This window comes from Mytilus trossulus, chromosome 5 (genome assembly GCF_036588685.1).
Source record: "Mytilus trossulus isolate FHL-02 chromosome 5, PNRI_Mtr1.1.1.hap1, whole genome shotgun sequence".
NCBI lineage: Eukaryota > Metazoa > Mollusca > Bivalvia > Mytilida > Mytilidae > Mytilus > Mytilus trossulus.
In genome coordinates this window covers 11,096,494-11,114,734 of record NC_086377.1, presented here as the reverse complement: position 1 = coordinate 11,114,734, position 18,241 = coordinate 11,096,494, and the positions used below count along the sequence as shown (strand labels likewise).

General features: G+C 33.0%; 1 long non-coding RNA gene across 3 annotated transcripts; it reads right to left on the bottom strand.

The window, feature by feature from the left end:
• Nucleotides 1–989: 989 nt before the first annotated feature.
• On the bottom strand, nucleotides 990–14,418 carry LOC134718513 (uncharacterized). 3 transcript variants are annotated; one of them, XR_010107402.1, is made up of 5 exons: nucleotides 13,996–14,418; nucleotides 12,334–12,441; nucleotides 10,354–10,453; nucleotides 9,099–9,211; nucleotides 990–1,544 (listed from the first exon to the last, which is right to left on the bottom strand). It is a non-coding gene; the product is annotated as an uncharacterized LOC134718513 (long non-coding RNA). The 3 variants fall into 3 exon arrangements; XR_010107403.1 differs by lacking the exon at nucleotides 12,334–12,441 and having other exon boundaries at nucleotides 991–1,544; nucleotides 10,354–10,467; nucleotides 13,996–14,414; XR_010107401.1 differs by lacking the exon at nucleotides 12,334–12,441 and having other exon boundaries at nucleotides 993–1,544; nucleotides 13,996–14,412.
• Between the last annotated feature and the right edge of the window lie 3,823 nt (nucleotides 14,419–18,241).

Genomic DNA, 18,241 nt, shown 5'->3' with positions numbered 1-18,241 from the left:
GGAAAAAACACCTGTGACACATGCATGATTTCTGCATTCAAAAGGCATGGTGTCTGTACTAAAAAATTTCAAAATGTGTGATACGCATGATATACACATGTGATCATGCGTTTCACATGTGAATCATATGTGTACAAGAAATACACCTGTGATACATGCGTGAATTCTGCATGTAAAAGGCATTGTGTATGTATTAAATATTTTTCAAAATGTCCTCCTATTTGTCTAATTATCATGGTTGTTGATATGTTTGTTAGTTCTCAGGTGCAGCAAAAGTGTTTAGTATACATATAGTTAATATTATTGAAGTTTCATATTTATCCTGTTCTACCTATTGTGAATGCTTCATGAAGACACATTTTATAAAAATCATCATACTGCAATACAATTTGAACCTGATCTGTAACTTGTTAAACCAAAACTTAAATCAATATATAAGCTGAAGCATGATAAAAAAAAACAAACAAGAAAATGTGCGACAGTGTCACTATATAATATAGTACACTGATATTCTGCTCACACTTTTCATGTTCAGTATAGCACAAAGTCAGGGTCAAAACCTGAACTAGAAGCCATTATGTCACTTATTTGTGTCAATTAAGTTGATTGGGCTTCAACTGCATCGCTAACTACATATACTGTGACCAACAACTTTAACCAAAATCCTTAAGTTAAAATGGAATGGATGGACGAATGGACAGACAGACACACGCACCAAAAAAACATAATTCTCCTTGACTAACCAATAATTGTCTTACTTGCAAAAGATGCCTATTTTTGTTTTAAAGTTTTGAAGAAAAAAAGTAGTTTACTCAGCCCCATATTCATGTGCCTGTTTCAAGCCAGGGTTTCCATAGTTGTCTAAAGTCTCATCCTAACTAAACATATTTCAAAAATTTGGTGTTAATAGCAGTGCTTTGATTGATAGACTCTGGTCAATTAAGTAGATCATGAAATCGTTTAGTCACCTGTTTATTGTTGAGGACTGTATGTTAGCACCTTAATGCCTTTTATGTGCTTTTGTTGTTGTGTTGCTGTCCGATTGATTTATACCTCATATCACATTATATTGATAAATTGCAGTTCTTTTCAACCATTTCCTTCTTATTTCAAAACAATTTGTTGACAAACAATAAGCATATACCATTAGAAGATTTCAAAGTTTGGCTGCATAATAAGCTAAAAATTCTTGTAATTTCAAATATTTATATAAAATTCAGTTTAAAACATGTGTTATTCATTTTTAGACTATAATTGTCATTTGACACAATAATTTGAATTTGAATTGTATTATATTCTGAAAGTACTTGTGGTTGAAAAAATATACACAATATTTAATTCCATGTGTTTTAAATTTCTTGAATACATCACTCCCATATCATGACCATGTGGAAGAGTTCTATCCTGTATGGAATTGCTGTAATTGCTATTTGTATCCAAGGCTTCCTTCATACATTAGCACTTATCCTAGGCTTCTAAGATGTTGCTTGAATGATAAAATCCTGTAATACATTATCAGCCATCAGACTCTTCGAATACAGTTGCTGTAATTAAAAAAAACACTATATAACATCAAATATTGGCTTACCAATCAAGCAAAAATGATAACATAAATTAAATAAGTAATGATTTACCAAACTTACATATATGTATTTAAATATCGTGTGAACAACTGTAGTGGAGAAATAATAGTTTTCTTTTTGCTATTTATCATGGTTGTTTTTTTGGCTTATTGTCTTTTAAGTTTATCAGGCTGTAAGTTTTCTCTTTGGAATTGTTTTACATCTGTCATTCTAGGACCTTTTATAGCTTGCTAAATTCTGTATTGGTTTTGCTCATTGATGAAAGCTGTACATACATGTAAAGTGGTCTATAGTTGCTAACATTCAGTCATTTAGACTCTGATGGATAGTTGTCTCATTGGCAATAATATTACATATTATTTTTTTACTTTAATAAATGAATAATTAATAATGAAAACTAACTCTTTTCATGCATGTGTACTACACATTACCTGTATATATAATATATATGGCATTTGGACCTTAATGCAGACCAATTTAAAAACAGGGACCAAATTCCCCCAAAAAATAATACACGGTTTGATTCAGCATATTAGAGAACTCTATGAATTCAAGAATAAAACCCCATTGAAATTGGTAAAAAAAAATAAAGGCTCTTAAGAGCCTGTGTCGCTCACCTTGGTTTATGTGCATATTAAACAAAGGAAACAGATGGATTCATCACAAAATTGTGTTTTGGTGATGATGATGTGTTTGTAGATCAACTTTTACTGATCATTTTTGTTACTGACAATTTTCTCTATCTGTAATGAACTTTGCCATTTAGTTACAGAGGACAGTATGTAAAAACTTACCAAAATTTACCAAATAAATGAAAAATGTTAAACTAGAGGCTCTAAAGAGCCTGTGTCGCTCACCTTGGTCTATGTTCATATTAAACAAAGGACACAAATGGATTCATGACAAAATTGTATTTTGGTGATGGTGATGTGTTTGAAGTTCTTACTTTACTGAACGATTTTGCTTCTTACAATTATATCTATAATAAACTTTGCCCATTAGTAACAGAGAACTATATTTGGTAAAAATTTACATAAATTTACCAAATTAATGAAAATTGTTAAAAATTGACTATAAAGGGCAATAACTCCTTAAGGGTCAATTGACCATTTAGGTCATGTTGACTTATTTGTAGATCTTACTTTGCTGAACATTATTGCTGTTTACAGTTTATCGCTATCTATAATAGTATTCAAGAATACCAAAAACAGCAAAATTTCTTTAAAAATTACCAATTGGAGGGCAGCAACCCAACAACCAGTTGTCCAATTCATCTGAAAAAGGACAGATAGATATTGACTTGATTAACAATTTAACTTCTTGTCAGATTTGCTCTAAATGCTTTGGTTTCATAGTTATAAACCCAAAACTGCATTTTACCCCTATGTTCTATTTTTAGCCGTGGCAGCCATCTTGGTTGAATGGCCAGGTCATCGGACACATTTTTCAACCTAGATACCCCAAAGATGATTGTGGCCTAGTAGTTTCAGTGGAGATTTTTGTAAAAGATTACTTAGATTTACGAAAAATGGTTAAAAATTGACTATAAAGGGCAATAACTCCTAAAGGGGTCAACTGACATTTCGGTCATGTTGATTTATTTGTAAATCTAACTTTGCTGAACATTATTGATGTTTACAGTTAATCTCTATCTATAATAATATTCAAGATAATAACCAAAAACAGCAAAATTTCCTCAAAATTACCAATTCAGGGGCAGCAACCCAACAACCTATTGACCGATTCATCTGAAAATTTCAGGGCAGATAGATCTTGACCTGATAAACATTTTTATCCCATGTCAGATTTCCTCAAAATGCTTTGGTTTTTGAGTTATAAGCCAAAAACTGCATTTTACCCCTATGTTCTATTTTTAGATGTGGCGGCCATCTTGGTTTGTTGACCAGGTCACGCCACACATTTTTAAACTAGATACCCCAAAGATGATTGTGGCCAAGTTTGGATTAATTTGGCCCAGTAGTTTCAGAGAAGAAGATTTTTGTAAAAGATTACTTTAATTTACGAAAAATGGTTAAAAATTGACTATAAAGGGCAATAACTCCTAAACTGGTCAACTGACCATTTTGGTCATGTTGACTTATTTGTATATCTTACTTTGCTGAACATTATTGCTGTTTACAGTTTATCTTTATCTATAATAATATTCAAGATAATAACCAAAAACAGCAAAATTTCCTCAAAATTACCAATTCAGGGGCAGCAACCCAACAACCTATTGACCGATTCATCTGAAAATTTCAGGGCAGATAGATCTTGACCTGATAAACATTTTAACCCCATGTCAGATTTGCTCTAAATGCTTTGGTTTTTGAGTTATAAGCCAAAAACTGCATTTTACCCCTATGTTCTATTTTTAGCCGTGGCGGCCATCTTGGTTGGTTGACCGGGTCAAGCCACACATTTTTTAAACTAGATACCCCACTGATGATTGTGGCCAAGTTTGGTTTGATTTGGCCCAGTAGTTTCAGAGGAGAAGATTTTTGTAAAAGCTAACGCCGGACGACGGACGCCGGACGCAAAGTGATGAGAAAAGCTCACTTGGCCCTTTGGGCCAGGTGAGCTAAAAATGACTATAAAGGGCAATAACTCCTTAAGGGGTCAACTGACCATTTTGGTAATGTTTGACTTATAATATGTAGATCTTAATTTGCTGAACATTATTGCTGTTTACAATTTATCTCTATCTATAATAGTATTCAAGATAATAACCAAAAACGGCTAAATTTCTTTAAAAATTACCAATTGGGGGGCAGTAACCCAACAACCAGTTGTCCAATTCATTTGAAAATTCCAGGGCAGATAGATATTGACTAGATAAACAAGGAAACCCCTTGTAAGATTTGCTTTAAGTTTAAATGCTTTGGTTTCAGAGTTATAAGCCAATATCTACATTTTACCCCTATGTTCTATTTTTAGCCATGGTGGCCATCTTGATTATTTTGGCGGGTGACTGGACACAATTTTTAAACTAGATACCCCAATGATGATTGTGGTTAAGTTGGGTTTAATTTGGCCCAGTAGTTTCAGAGGAGAAGATTTTTGTAAAAGTTTACGGACGACGGAGGCAAAGTGATGAGAAAAGCTCACTTAAGGCAGGCACGGATCCATAGGGGGGTTCCCTTTATTTTTAGACGATCAATGCATTTGAATGGAGACATGTATTTGGAACCCCCCTTTTTTTTAAATGACTGGATCCGCCCCTGCTTAAGGGACAGGTGAGCTAAAAAGCAATTTACAAAGTATTAGAAAAGTATTGTTTTGGCCCTTTTTTCATAAACAGTTTGTGCCATAACCCCCAAAATCAATCCCAACCTTCCTTTTTTGGTATGGAATCTTGTGGTACAATTTCAGAAAGATCCATACACTTACACACAAGTAATTGTCTGGAACCTAGGAAAAATACTTATTTTGACCCCTTTTGGGCTCCTTGTTCCTAAACTGTTGGGACCATAACCCCAACATCAATCCCAATCTTCCTTTTGTGGTTTCAAACCTTGTGTTTATATTTCATAGAGATCCATTCACTTAAACTAAGGTTACTGTCTGGAAACTAAGTGTCTTCGGACAATGCTGACAAAGATGACAAAGAACACCAAATTTTTCAGGCGGTCATATAAAAATGGAATGTCTATAGCTTTATAGATGCATTCTGTTAACATCTAGCTACAAAATTTGTCATTTATCTTCCATATAGGGGTATAACTCAAAACTCCAAATGCTCTGCAAATTGTTTATTTGCACTACTTTTTTTATTATCTCTGCTGCGGAAGTTCATTATGGTTGAAATTTGGTATGAATGTTTGTAAACTTTACAAATGAAAATCAAAGTGCACAGAAACCTTTTGGTATTGTATGCAGGGACATATATTTTTAAGGAGTTTTAACTATAAGAAAAAGTACAGGGTTCCAATGTCCCCTGCATGGCACATAGTTTGTTTATTCAAAGTATATTAGAGCAATAACCTAAAAAAACATGTTTTGTTCTTAAAACCTAGGAACTACCACAATGGATTTCCCTTTTTGGGATACGATTGCTGTCAAGCAATCTGTAGACTTTTACTGTTGACCCTATGATGCACTCCCTCACGTCATTCGTTTTATTCTAAACATTCAGCAACATCTCAGATTCTTATGATTGTCTTCCTTTAAAAGGTAAAAACAAGCAAAACAATTGAACATAAACAACTTTCCTGTAATGTTTTACTCATAATCTTCATGTGTGATATTTTCCTTGACTTATATGCGTGTTTTTAACAATACGGAAAATCAGAATTAAACAGTATTTATATTTAGTGTTTTTATAAATTTAGAAACACGTCAGAGGGAATTCCCAAATTTTGATAACTTGCGAGAGTTCTCTGATAATTCTATTTCTGTCACAAGAACTGAAGTGGAGTATTTCTATATTTTACCGTTATGAAACTGATATTTGATACTGTACTCTCATAAAGAAATGGAGAACCATTCATCATATCATTTAATAAACGTTCTTGTTCCAAATCCCAAGTCGCGGTTTGTTTATGTATTAATGCCCATGCGTGGTCTCACTAATTAGAGACAAAAAGAATTGTAGAGACAAAAAGCGTCAACAAGCGACAAGAACATTTCCTTTGCTCTTACGCATGTTTAATTTCTTCATCTATCAATATGATAATAAAAAGTACACAATCTCTTCCTCGAATTTTTTTTATTTCTTCATCTTTCAATATAATCCTAAAAAAATATTTTGATGTATGTGATAACAAAATGTATTCTTGTCGCTAAATAGCTTCTTGTTGCTTTTTGTCACTAAGTTTTTTTCTTCTTGTCACTTCTTGTCGCTAATTAGTGAGACCCCACATGCGTGTAGTTTTCCTGAATTCAAGGGGTATCAGATTGAGTGATTCCCCGCTTCATTGATTAATTTGAAACTCATGGGATTCTTTCTATGTCTGTCTGCATATGGAGGGCTATTGTTGTTGCATAATTTTAAATCATACTAGAGCACACCCGTGATATCGCGGGTCCGTGACTGAATTAAAGTATATAACTATTCGCAAGCCTTATTTTAGTATTAGTATTGTCATCTGATAAAGTCATGCCGATTTTAAGATACACAGTTTTCTCTGCTTTCAAATCTTTCTGTTTGAACCCGTCGAACTGGAACTTATCAATTATTGGTAATATTGATTATTTGGAAACGTGACAAAAGGTCCTGGAATGGGGTATTTTTTAATCAACAGATTTGTCCTATATTAGTTATAAATAAAGTTGAATTCTTTGATTCGTTGTTTAACGTCATACCCGCTGACAAATTGAAAACTGTACCTATACGCCTTATTTTTAGTCCAGATTTTTAGTATTCGTATTGTTTACCTCTTAGAAAGTTTTACTGATTAAAATACTACAATAGGTAACAATTTGACAATTTAGTAGTGTCAACCCTGTGATTATGACCCGTGTATATAGCATATTAATCCTGAATACACCGTTTGGTGGTGCGCCTTTCAGATGCAGAACGTACAGATAAGGTAACAGGTGAATATACTATTGGTATCGGTATCGGACTCGACCCGGAACTTCTTAATTATTGGCAATGTTAATTACGTGGAAAACAAAAGGACCTGGAGTGATGTTATTTTTAATCTACACCTTTGTACTATATTAGTTGTATATAAAGTTGAATTCTTTGATTCGTCGATTTTACGTGATGACGGCTGACAAATTGGACCTCGTCTTTTTAGTATTATAGATGCATAATTTAAATTAAAATAAATGTTTCATCGTAAAAATTACCTATAACACCCCTTCAGCAGAAATGGAATCTTCCATATTATCGTTTCGAGTTGTCTCCCTTTTCTAAGTATTCGTCAAGAAGAATTAACTCGTTAATGCCGATAAACGTCGTATTATATTAAGAACGATCTCAATGTAAACAGAGGAGTGTGTACGGAAAGGAGTCATGCCCTCTGACCCAAAGGAACTTCAATAATTAAAGAGTAAGAAATGGGGTTCCTCCTAAACTGGTCCGTCGTTCTATATATATAGCTATGCACCGAAGGTCAGTGTAGCAATAAGTGAACACAACAGGGGTCCAGTTTAGGGTCCCTCCTAGAATTACGGTGATAAGATACAGAAGCAAGTTAACTCGTACCATGGCATTGGAACCAAAAAAGTTTACTTGTACTACTGGGAAGTCGTACCATTCAGAAAAATATATTAAAAAATATGATGTTTTATGGGTTTCTGTTTGTAAACTTAATAGAAATAAAGTTGAATTACTTGAATTTTACACAGGAGTTAAATGAAAACTTAGACAAAAATAAAAATGCTTTAAAGCATTAATGTTTTAACTGATCTTTCAAACTAGAACATAGGCGGATCCAGGCCCCCCTTTTTCGTGGAAAAAATTTGGTTGATTATAAAGGGAATCATTGAAGCATGACTGGAGCGGCCCCCTCTTAGGTCAGTCAGTGGGCTCCCCCTTAGGAAAAGTTCTGGATCCGCCACTGTAGAACTTAATCCAGAGGAAAGTTAAAACATTGCTTTAACTGTACCTTATTAAAACATGTTGAATATATATATATATCCAATTTAAGTTAATTAAAGCTGTAATCCATGATCACAAATTGAATGCTATGTTTACAATTGTTGAAAGCCATGTCTTTTTTTGGGGGGGGGGGGGAAATGCGGACCCCTTTAACAGGAATCAGTTACATTTCATTGTTATTTATAGACAGTAAAAATAATTTTGGCAATCATTTTGACTAACTGCTAAGATTTAATTATTCATGAAAAATTTTCTTCGGGTGAAACTGTTTATACTTTAATTATCTACATCTGCCACAGTATTTTCTATCCAATATACAAGGAACATTAGCTACAAATTGGTCATTGTACTTTTAAATTATATACATTTTACAGACTTAAGAGGTATTGGGTGAAAGTAAAGTATATCATGTATATTCATCATTTAACACCATTTGAATGCATTTAAATAAGTTGGTACGAGTTAGCAATGGTACGAGTTTGCATTGGTACAAGTTTTATTTTAGTGGTACGAGATTACAATGGTACAGAACTATAATTCGATAAAACACAATAAGTACATGGCTCATACACTTGTAACGGGGATTGGCTATTCTTTAAGTTGAGTGACTATTCAGATTGTTACATTTTGCATGTGCAGTTGAATTAGTTTAGAGAATAATACTATCCAGCTATACCAGGGTTACAGGCCAAAAATGCTTGAGACTCACGCATGTTCATGCTTTTTTGCGGCAGTATTCTTGGATCTATTTCTTTCCTCTTTGATCTTTTCAATTTTGGCCAAATCTCATGCATTTGTTTAATGAAAATTTGGCAGAACTGCTATACATCTGTCAATGAAAACTATGGCAATCGTATCCCTCAGAGCATTCTGCTCTTTGATTTGAAATTGCCTTGGAATTCAGTATTTTTGTATTAAAATTTAAATACTGTATTTTTGCATTAAATACCTCAACAAATACATACCAGTTACATATACTGTAGCTATAGGATCTCCTCTATATCTAATCCTGTCGCCAATTTCATTTAAACATATAATGTATATAGTTTCCCTTCCACTGACATCTGAGGAACTAACACTGAAAATTTAAATTCCTGTGATTATCATATAAAACCTGAACCTGATGCACTATCTTCCAATAAAAATAAATTGACAATAAAGTTCGCCTTTGGTTAAGAGAAAGAAAACAAGTGATTTTTTTTATATATTATAACCAATATATACTGAACATGGTAATTGGAACATCACTAGTTTTCTGGATTTAAATATTGCTCGTTTTGACAGGATCTTTTACAGCTGACTCTATAGTATAGTTTTGTTCACTGTTGAGACCCTAAAATTTATAGCATCCTTTTCATTTCGACTAGTGAAAAGTTTTCTTGTTGACAATCCAACCACAATCTCTTTTCATTTATTCAGCTTATTTTTAAAATATTAAAAAATTTCAATCTGTGACAATAATTTATAAACTTTATTTATTTAATATATAAGGTAAATTGATCAACACTAAGAAGCAATATTAAAAAAAACCCTGTCATTGTCATTTTAACTCCAATGACAATCAATGTACAGGGATGTATATGTGCAGGACTCAAAACTAAGTATCACATATCAAAACTCAGCTCAAAACATGAAGGCATATATAGAAAACAAGAATGTGTCCCTAATACACGGATGCCCCATCCGCATTATCATTTTTTTATGTTAAGTGGACCGTAAAAATATGGTAAAACTCTAATTTGGCATTTAAATTAGAAAGATTATATCATAGGGAACATGTGTACTAAGTTTCAAGTTCTTGGACTTCAACTTCATCAAAACCTAGCTTGACCAAAAACTTTGACATGACGGACGGACAGACAGACGAACAAACAAACGCACAGACTAAAAAACATAATGCCCATAAAAAGTCAGTATAACTGATTTTCAACAGTTTTCAAAAGTTTTAAACCCTTAATTTCAGCAAAAATATACATTGGGTAGGCCAGTCTACCTAGGTAGGCTTGTAATGCAGATGCTATGATTATTTGAACTTCTGACATCTCAAGTGTGTTTGTACGGGGCAGTAGGAGGGGATTAGGGTAAGGGTGCATTGAAGCATACTTGACATTGGAAAGATAGAAAAATAAGCAACAGTGTACATGTACAATTATACTTAAAACATAAGTTACCAGTACATCAAATTATCAAAATTAACTGCAATTCTACAGATGAACATACTTTGATATCTGTTCTTTTTTCAGGACATTCACACCTACATGTATAGTACATGTTCACCAGTGGTTTTAATACTGTACTTTCCATTCTTTTGGTAAACAAGCTAAAATTGTAAATCTAAATTATTTAATCAAGAAGTCCAGACAAAAATAGATGTACATTGTAGTATGAACATGTTGAACTGATGCTCACTAATTTATACATTTACTATATATACTTTTTCTTTTGAGTGAATGCAACCAACATGTAAGCAAACAACAGAAGGAAGATCAACAGCATCTTACATGTAGCTCAAAAATACATGTACAGTATGAACTTTCTGATTTTAATTGATATATTCTGCTGTATAGAGTTAAAAAATCATTTCAGGCATTAATTACCGTCAGATGTTTATTAGATCTTGTTTTGCTGTTTTAAGTTAATAGACAAAAATGTTAAAATACACCATTTTCATATACATGATATAGGAAAGATTAAAGTCATGTTCGAACGTAGCACGTTGTCATTTCTGTTATAATCCATATATAATGTATCATGTATATCCGGCATTTAACAAAAGAACAACCTTTCATGTATCTTGCAGCATGCCAAAAGATTTTCTGTCAAAAAGCACGTTTTGTGTGTGTTTTTGTTAGTCAATAGATGTCTTTCTTCTTTGTATGCGTGGTATAGATCTGATGAGTTAATCCCTTTTCACATCATGTACCAGGACTGAGGTTATGTATGTGCCTGTCCCAAGTCATGAGCCTGTAATTCAGTGGTTTTCGTTTGTTTATGTGTTACATATTTGTTTTTCGTTCATTTTTTTTATATAAATAAGGCCATTACTTTTCTCATTGGAGTTGTTTTACAGTTTTATTGCAGGGCCTTTTATACCTGACTATGCAGGTATAGGCTTTGCTCATTGTTGAAGGCTGTACGGTGATCTATAGTAACTATGGTTAATTTCTGTGTCATTTTGGTCTCTTGTGGACGATCGTCTCATTGGCAATCATACCACATCTTCTTTTATATGTATATACATGTATATAGGTGGGTTTATTTTGGCACCACAAACTGCTAACTATATAGTCCAGCCCCAATCACATCCTGTATATTAGTATGTGCCTGTCCCATGTCAGGAGTTTGTAATTCAGTGGTGCAGGTTTTCCTTTAATTTGTTGTTAAGTCTGTTAGTATTCTTGTTTGAATTGTTTTACACATTTTTTATTTTCATTTAGGGTCTTTTATATAGCTGACTACTGTAAATTCAGAAATTATTGCAAGGTTTTTATTATTGCTAAAGTGCGACAGAGTTGTAAACGCAATAATTTAAACTCACATTTAAAAATATTTCATATGAATTTAACAGGATTTTTCTCAAAATCGAAAAAATTAAAATCGCATTTAAGACAAATTAGCAATAATAAATGCATACATTATTTTCAGAATTTACAGTATATGGTATATACTATAATGTATGGGCTTTGCTCATTGTTAAAGGATGTATGGTGACATATATAGTTGGTAACTTTGATGTCATTTGATCTCTTGTCTTTTTTCATTAGTGTAAGGCCATGGATAATTAATTGTTGGTTTCCCCTAACATGAGAATTTTTTGTAAACCCGGCAGGCAGCTTTTTTTGTGACCATGCATACTTTTATATATATATGTTTTGTTTCTATAGCAGAACTATAATCTTGCATATTTCCAACACTTTAAGTTGTCTTAGGGTACATGCATTTTAATATTATTTTTTTTTACAGAAAAATTGAATGACCCGGTGGTAAAAAAAAAAGATTGGATTAGGGGAACCATCATTTTTTTTCCACATGGCCTAAACAAAACTTTAACCTGAAGGGGGACAGACTGATGAATAGACCAGAAAACATAATGCGGCTGCCACTCTACTGTCTTAGGTGGGGCATAAAAATTTGGTGCAAGCTGAATAATGCGTGCCAATCATACTACATTTTCTTATTTTTAAAATTTACATTACTAACATTTGTACATGCAAACATGGTAAAGTAGACCTTTAATCTTCTTGAGATGTCCACTTCCTAAGTACAACAGGGGGTCCTAAAAGCATGATTTTGAGTGGGCTAAAAAACCTATATTTAAAGATATATTAAGATACAATTATTAAACAGGTTTCTTTGCAATTTTTTGCAAATCACCAAGCATGCAAGAGTAGTTAAATAAATGTTTTCTCCAATAAATACAAACATTAAATAATACATGTAGTAAATAAGTGATTCTATTAAATGCAATTTTTATCCTACAATTGGCTAAAGTTTACCGTCAATTCCACAGCTAACCAGCATGACCTGGGATAACTAATGAGGGATCTGAATTTTGAATTGATTGGATTACTACATGTTGTCATAAATAGAACAACACCATCTTGAATTCGCCGTTTTACAGTTATTTTATTCAAATTTGTATCAAAGAGCTAACTTTTAAAAAAAGTTTCCAATTTGAACGTTTTCATTTCTATGAAGATTCAAGTCACATTTAGCCATGACTTACAAAATGTAAGTTCTTTGAGCAAAATTCATTCATGAAGTTTTGCGGATTTTTTTTGTACTAGTATATCAAATTTATACATTTTTTCAAGCTCTAACATCATGAACATACTATTTCTTTTTGTTATGCATTAGAATCGGAATAACAGTACAGTAGTTGAAGATTTGCCACCGTCCATTGTTTATTTGATGGCCGCAAATGCAGTTTTACTGATGCCAATTATTTTTTTTTAACCTGGGCCACACTGTCAGACTTAAAAATATTTTTATCTAGGGGGGGGGGGGAGGGGGATCCCCCTTTTTTGGCTGATCAATGCATTTGAATGGGGACATATAGTTGGAACCCTCAGGCCCCCTTTGTCCTGGGTTGGGAACTCCTCTTTTTTTAAAATGGCTGGATCCGTCCCCATGATTTTATCCCATTACTGGATATCACACAGGTCCCTGTAAAATTTTAGCGTCACAATACAAAATATATGATGCCACATGTACAATGGAAAAGTGATTGTTGTATGCGTCAAAAGTTCAAACGGCCGGGTCAGCCGGGATTAGCAATAAGATGTATAACCACTTGATTTTCAAGGGTTTGGGTAGTAATATTTATAGCTATTTGGACTAGGGTTTTTTTGGGGGAAAAGGGGGGAGGCTGGCTAGGATGAAAATGTTATCCTGCATTGTCCAAGTTACCCTTTTTTCTTATCCTGGCTTTTATATTCAATTTCAATTAAACCCCCACCACCCACTGAATTGTATCCAATTCAATACAAATGGTGGCATAGACTAAGCTCCCTCAACATGAGTTCGGCGATTTTGAAAAAAAAAAGAAGGTCCTGTTGTTAATATAAAAAAGTGGGGCGTTTTACCAGTGGGGCGAGTTACAGGAATCGGAAGTTCTATCAATAAAAAGAGAAGCTCTATTGATAGTCGACCTTATTATTTACAGATTTTTATTGATAGAACTTCCGATTCCTGTGGGCGAGTTGACTTGCTTCCGTTTTAAAACTTTTTGTAAATTTTTGACTGATTTTCTGGTTTACATACATGACATGAATACAGTGAACCCAATTTTTTTCATGAAGGTATAATACTATCATCTTCCTAAAAATGTGCATAATTATGATGGGGGTCTATGATATTTACCTTTCATAATATTTTGACATTTGGCCATTACGCTTTCCCATGGTCATGATGGTCCAAGTACACAAACAATACACTGCCTACACTTTCTAAAATGTATGTTTCGTTCCCCGATTTCTTCCAGTTAATCGACAATGCAACCCATTTCAATATATCTGTTTACAATAGCTTTTTGAACCATCTGTTTCAATCTTTGTATCATCCTTTCAAACAGTAAAATCAGCAGACGAGCGTCCTTTTGCGTCATAGTATAAAAAACGGCCACGGTGAAAGATTTCCCGGTTTCCGTATTCGACGCGCATTTACGTCTAATGAGATAAGAGAGTTAGTCTGGAATCGAGAATGGGAAATTAAATAAGAACATCTTTTGTTTTATAATTTTTAACTCTGACATGAACTATGCAAACATTTTTTACACAATCTTCTCATTATATTCAACGAAAAGCTCACCAGTTCTTATCTTCACCTGGGAAAAGTATATTTATAATATATAATATGTTCCTGTCTTCACATGTTTGTCAATATGAACAATCAAATCAAAGGTTTAATTACTTACTAAATTTGCCATCACTTGAAATATTCTAAACATTATAGGTTGCCACGTGTTGAGCAGGAAGCTCCTGATGAAGTTCGTAACTGTTTTCTCAATTTTATCATTCACAGTAACTGAACTCACTCATTGTATTTTGGACACAGGCACTCATCTAAAAAAAACGCCTGTGTATACCTTTTTAAGGTATATAGAGAAACGGCTGCAGTGCAGGTAATAGGGATATAGGGAAAACAAATTCGTAGACGAGTGCCTGTGATTTTGGAGGTACGTGTTGCACATAGGCGGATTTAGAGCACTGTGCCTCTTCCCTTCAGTATGTGGACAAAACTTTATTGATTATTAAATATTTAGGTATCACTGAAGCATGACTAGAGAGGCCATTTCTTTTGCGACAGTAAAACTACCGATGGACGTCCTTAAAGCTTCAAATACAATAAAGTTATCTCTTAAATGGTTACAGGTATATAATTCTATACATTGAACAAGGTTTAAGCCTACGGGAGGCCCAGGAAGTATAAGACGATCTTAGACTGAGTGACTGGTGTTTGTTGTGATTTAAACACGATAGTAGTGTTTCTTTCCCCTAAACCTTATGAGCCGCATTCACTGACAGGATAGATTACCTTAGACCTCAAATACTCTGAAACTTTTTCAAGTACATTCTATATACGCATGTGTATTTTCTTGTTAGCATAGTTTTGTACTTGGACAGATAATCAGAATGGTCAACATTCATGTATTGGTAACGTTTGTTTGAACAACCAAACCAGGTAATTTTTAATTTAGCCTCTTATGTACAATGTTTATGTACATATACATTCAGTCATTTTTATAACAAAGGGGCTATACATAAGAAAATCCTAAATAAGATATGCAAATCTTTTATTAAGTGCCATAACTTACTGCATGAAGCACCTGTTTGGCCTAAGACTAGTCTACTAGTCTATAACATATATGTTGGTTTAAGAATTTTAAGGATTAAACACAGTTTTCCTGGAGGTTATATTTTAATAAAATCTGTAAACCGGGGCTTTTACTCACAAACATTAGCAAAGGACTTTTATTCAGTGTTTGAGTTAATCACCCTGGTTTACACATGTGTATCAATAACCTCTAGAAAACATGTGTTTAATCCTAGAATCATAGAGATATTACTGATAAAGCAATATTAGTCCTTCAAATTAATCTAGGAAACTAAAACCAGATATGTATACACACACATATGTATATATACAAATTCCACCCTTATGACAACAAGAGATAAATATTTAAAAAAAAATGTAGTTACATCTAATCCACTATCAAGGGAGATAATCATTTGATGATTTATATATGTGCCCCTTTTATGGAAAATCTTCAGAAAAAGGTGAACAGCTTTGATGATTAAATTCTTCAAATAAAAAATGGAGTAAATTTTGGAATTTAAGTAAAATTCAGGTGAATTTGTATCTCATACATCATGTACATGTATGTTACAAAAATTGAACTCAAGAATGTTGAATTTTCTAATTAATTCCATGTTTTAATTCAGATAAAATTGATTTAACTTTTTCACATGAACATTGTTATTATGAATTATTCACATGAATTTCACTGAAAATATATTTTTTTAAAAGTAAATTTAGATTTTCAATGGAATACATGTCTTACAAGGCAAATGCAAGGTATTAGATGTTTAAAATAAACAATTTGTGATTTTTAATTTTTAATTTTTTTTTTTTGTGAATTTCAAGTGAATAATTTTACCTAAAAATCATGTGAAAAATTTAACTTCACGACAACAAAATTTGCCTGTGTCACACATGCGTTACACATGCGTTTTACTATACATGTGTTACACATGCAAATATCGCATGGGTCACATGCGTTATCCAACACATGTGTGACACAGGTGTATTTCTGACACATGTGATTCACATGCGTGTGTTACGCATGTGAACGCATGTGTATCACGCATGATTCCCATGCGTGGCAAGAAACATGTGTATAACGCATGTAACACACCTGTGCCACATGCGTTTTTAGGTACATGCGTGACACATGTGTGGCATTTTTGCCCTAGTAGATACCCCAATGATGATTGTGGCCAAGTGTGGTTCAATTTGGGCTAGTAATTTCAGAGGAGAAGATTTTTGTAAAAGTTAACGACGCCGGACGACGACAGACGCCTTGTTTAAATTGTTGCAATCTTCATTAATTTTTTTAGAGTTTACTAGTATGCTCATGGGTTTTACTCGTTGTTTGAAGGCTGTATGGCGAATTTGCGGGATTTTGAGTACACAGCAATGTCTGGTCAGAATGAAATCAAATGCCTCGCACGCAAAGAGTTTCTAGCTAGTCGAACAACAGTAATAACTCTTGAAAGGGTGTTCCCTTACAATAAATGAAATAGTTGCCACTGGACGCGTAAAAACTTACATAAATATTTAATCAGATATATTTCTAAAATGAATTTACTAGACATCTTTAATGAAACTGCAAGTATAACATCTTAAAAAATATAAATATATTACAATATAATATAATATAATATAATATAATATGATACAACATATTATGGGATTTTGTAATGCTCCAGGGACAATAATGTCTTAATCGTTTTTGTTGTGATATTTCATATCTATGCTTGTCATATTAATGTACAATTTAGACTCACAATGTAACATTTGCTCATTACTGTTTGCTTTCAATGTGCAAGTAGGACAACTAATTGTGTTTTATTAAGTACATTATTAAAAATATTAAAAAAGGTTTATGAATATATTGAATTTTATGCACTTGTGTGAAGTTATGAATAAAGCAACACACAGATTATCTGTCGTTCTGTTTAATAAATAGAGAACAATGTTTGTAAGGACTTCAATATATTTTATGTATCAAATCTCTAAAAACAATCTACACCTACCGTGTTAATTTTCATGATTTGATGATTACCCGAAAAGGCACTATATGAATACAATTTGATGTTATTGCAGACTTCAAGGAAAGTAATGCAATTTTATTAATTTGGTTTACAAATATTGACAATGTGAGTGTTCAGTGGGGCATCTGTGTACAAGGGACACATTCTTGTTTTTGTTTATTATATGTATGACTCAACCGTTGTGTCATTTTTTTTTATCAATTTATATAATCTAGTGTCCATAGAGGGGTACTGACTCATTACCTTTATAGAGCATACATATATAGAAATAAGAAGATGTAGTAGGAGTGTCAATGAGACAACTCTTTATCCAACGTGTTCAAGTCGCAATTTACAAAGAAAAAAACCATGTTTATTTTTTTTAATTTTAAGTAGAGGACTATATTTATTTGCTTCTAACTGTCATCAGTTAAGACCATTGCATGAGTGAGACATTTGTTTGAAATTGCGGGATGTTGAGTACACAGCAACGTCGGGTCAGAATGTGGATGTGAAATCGTATGCCTCGCCCACACAGAGTTTATAGCCCTCCTAACACCAGTATTAACTCTTAAAAGGGTGTTTCCTTACAAAACATGAAATATTTGCCACTGGACTCGTAAAAACTAACATAATCATTTAATCTGATATATTTTTAAAGTGAATTTACTTGAAATCTTTAATGAAACTGCAAGTATAACATATATAAATATATTACAATATAATATAATATAGTGTGATACAACATAGTATGGGATTTTTTAATGCTCCAAGGACAATAATGTCTTAATTAT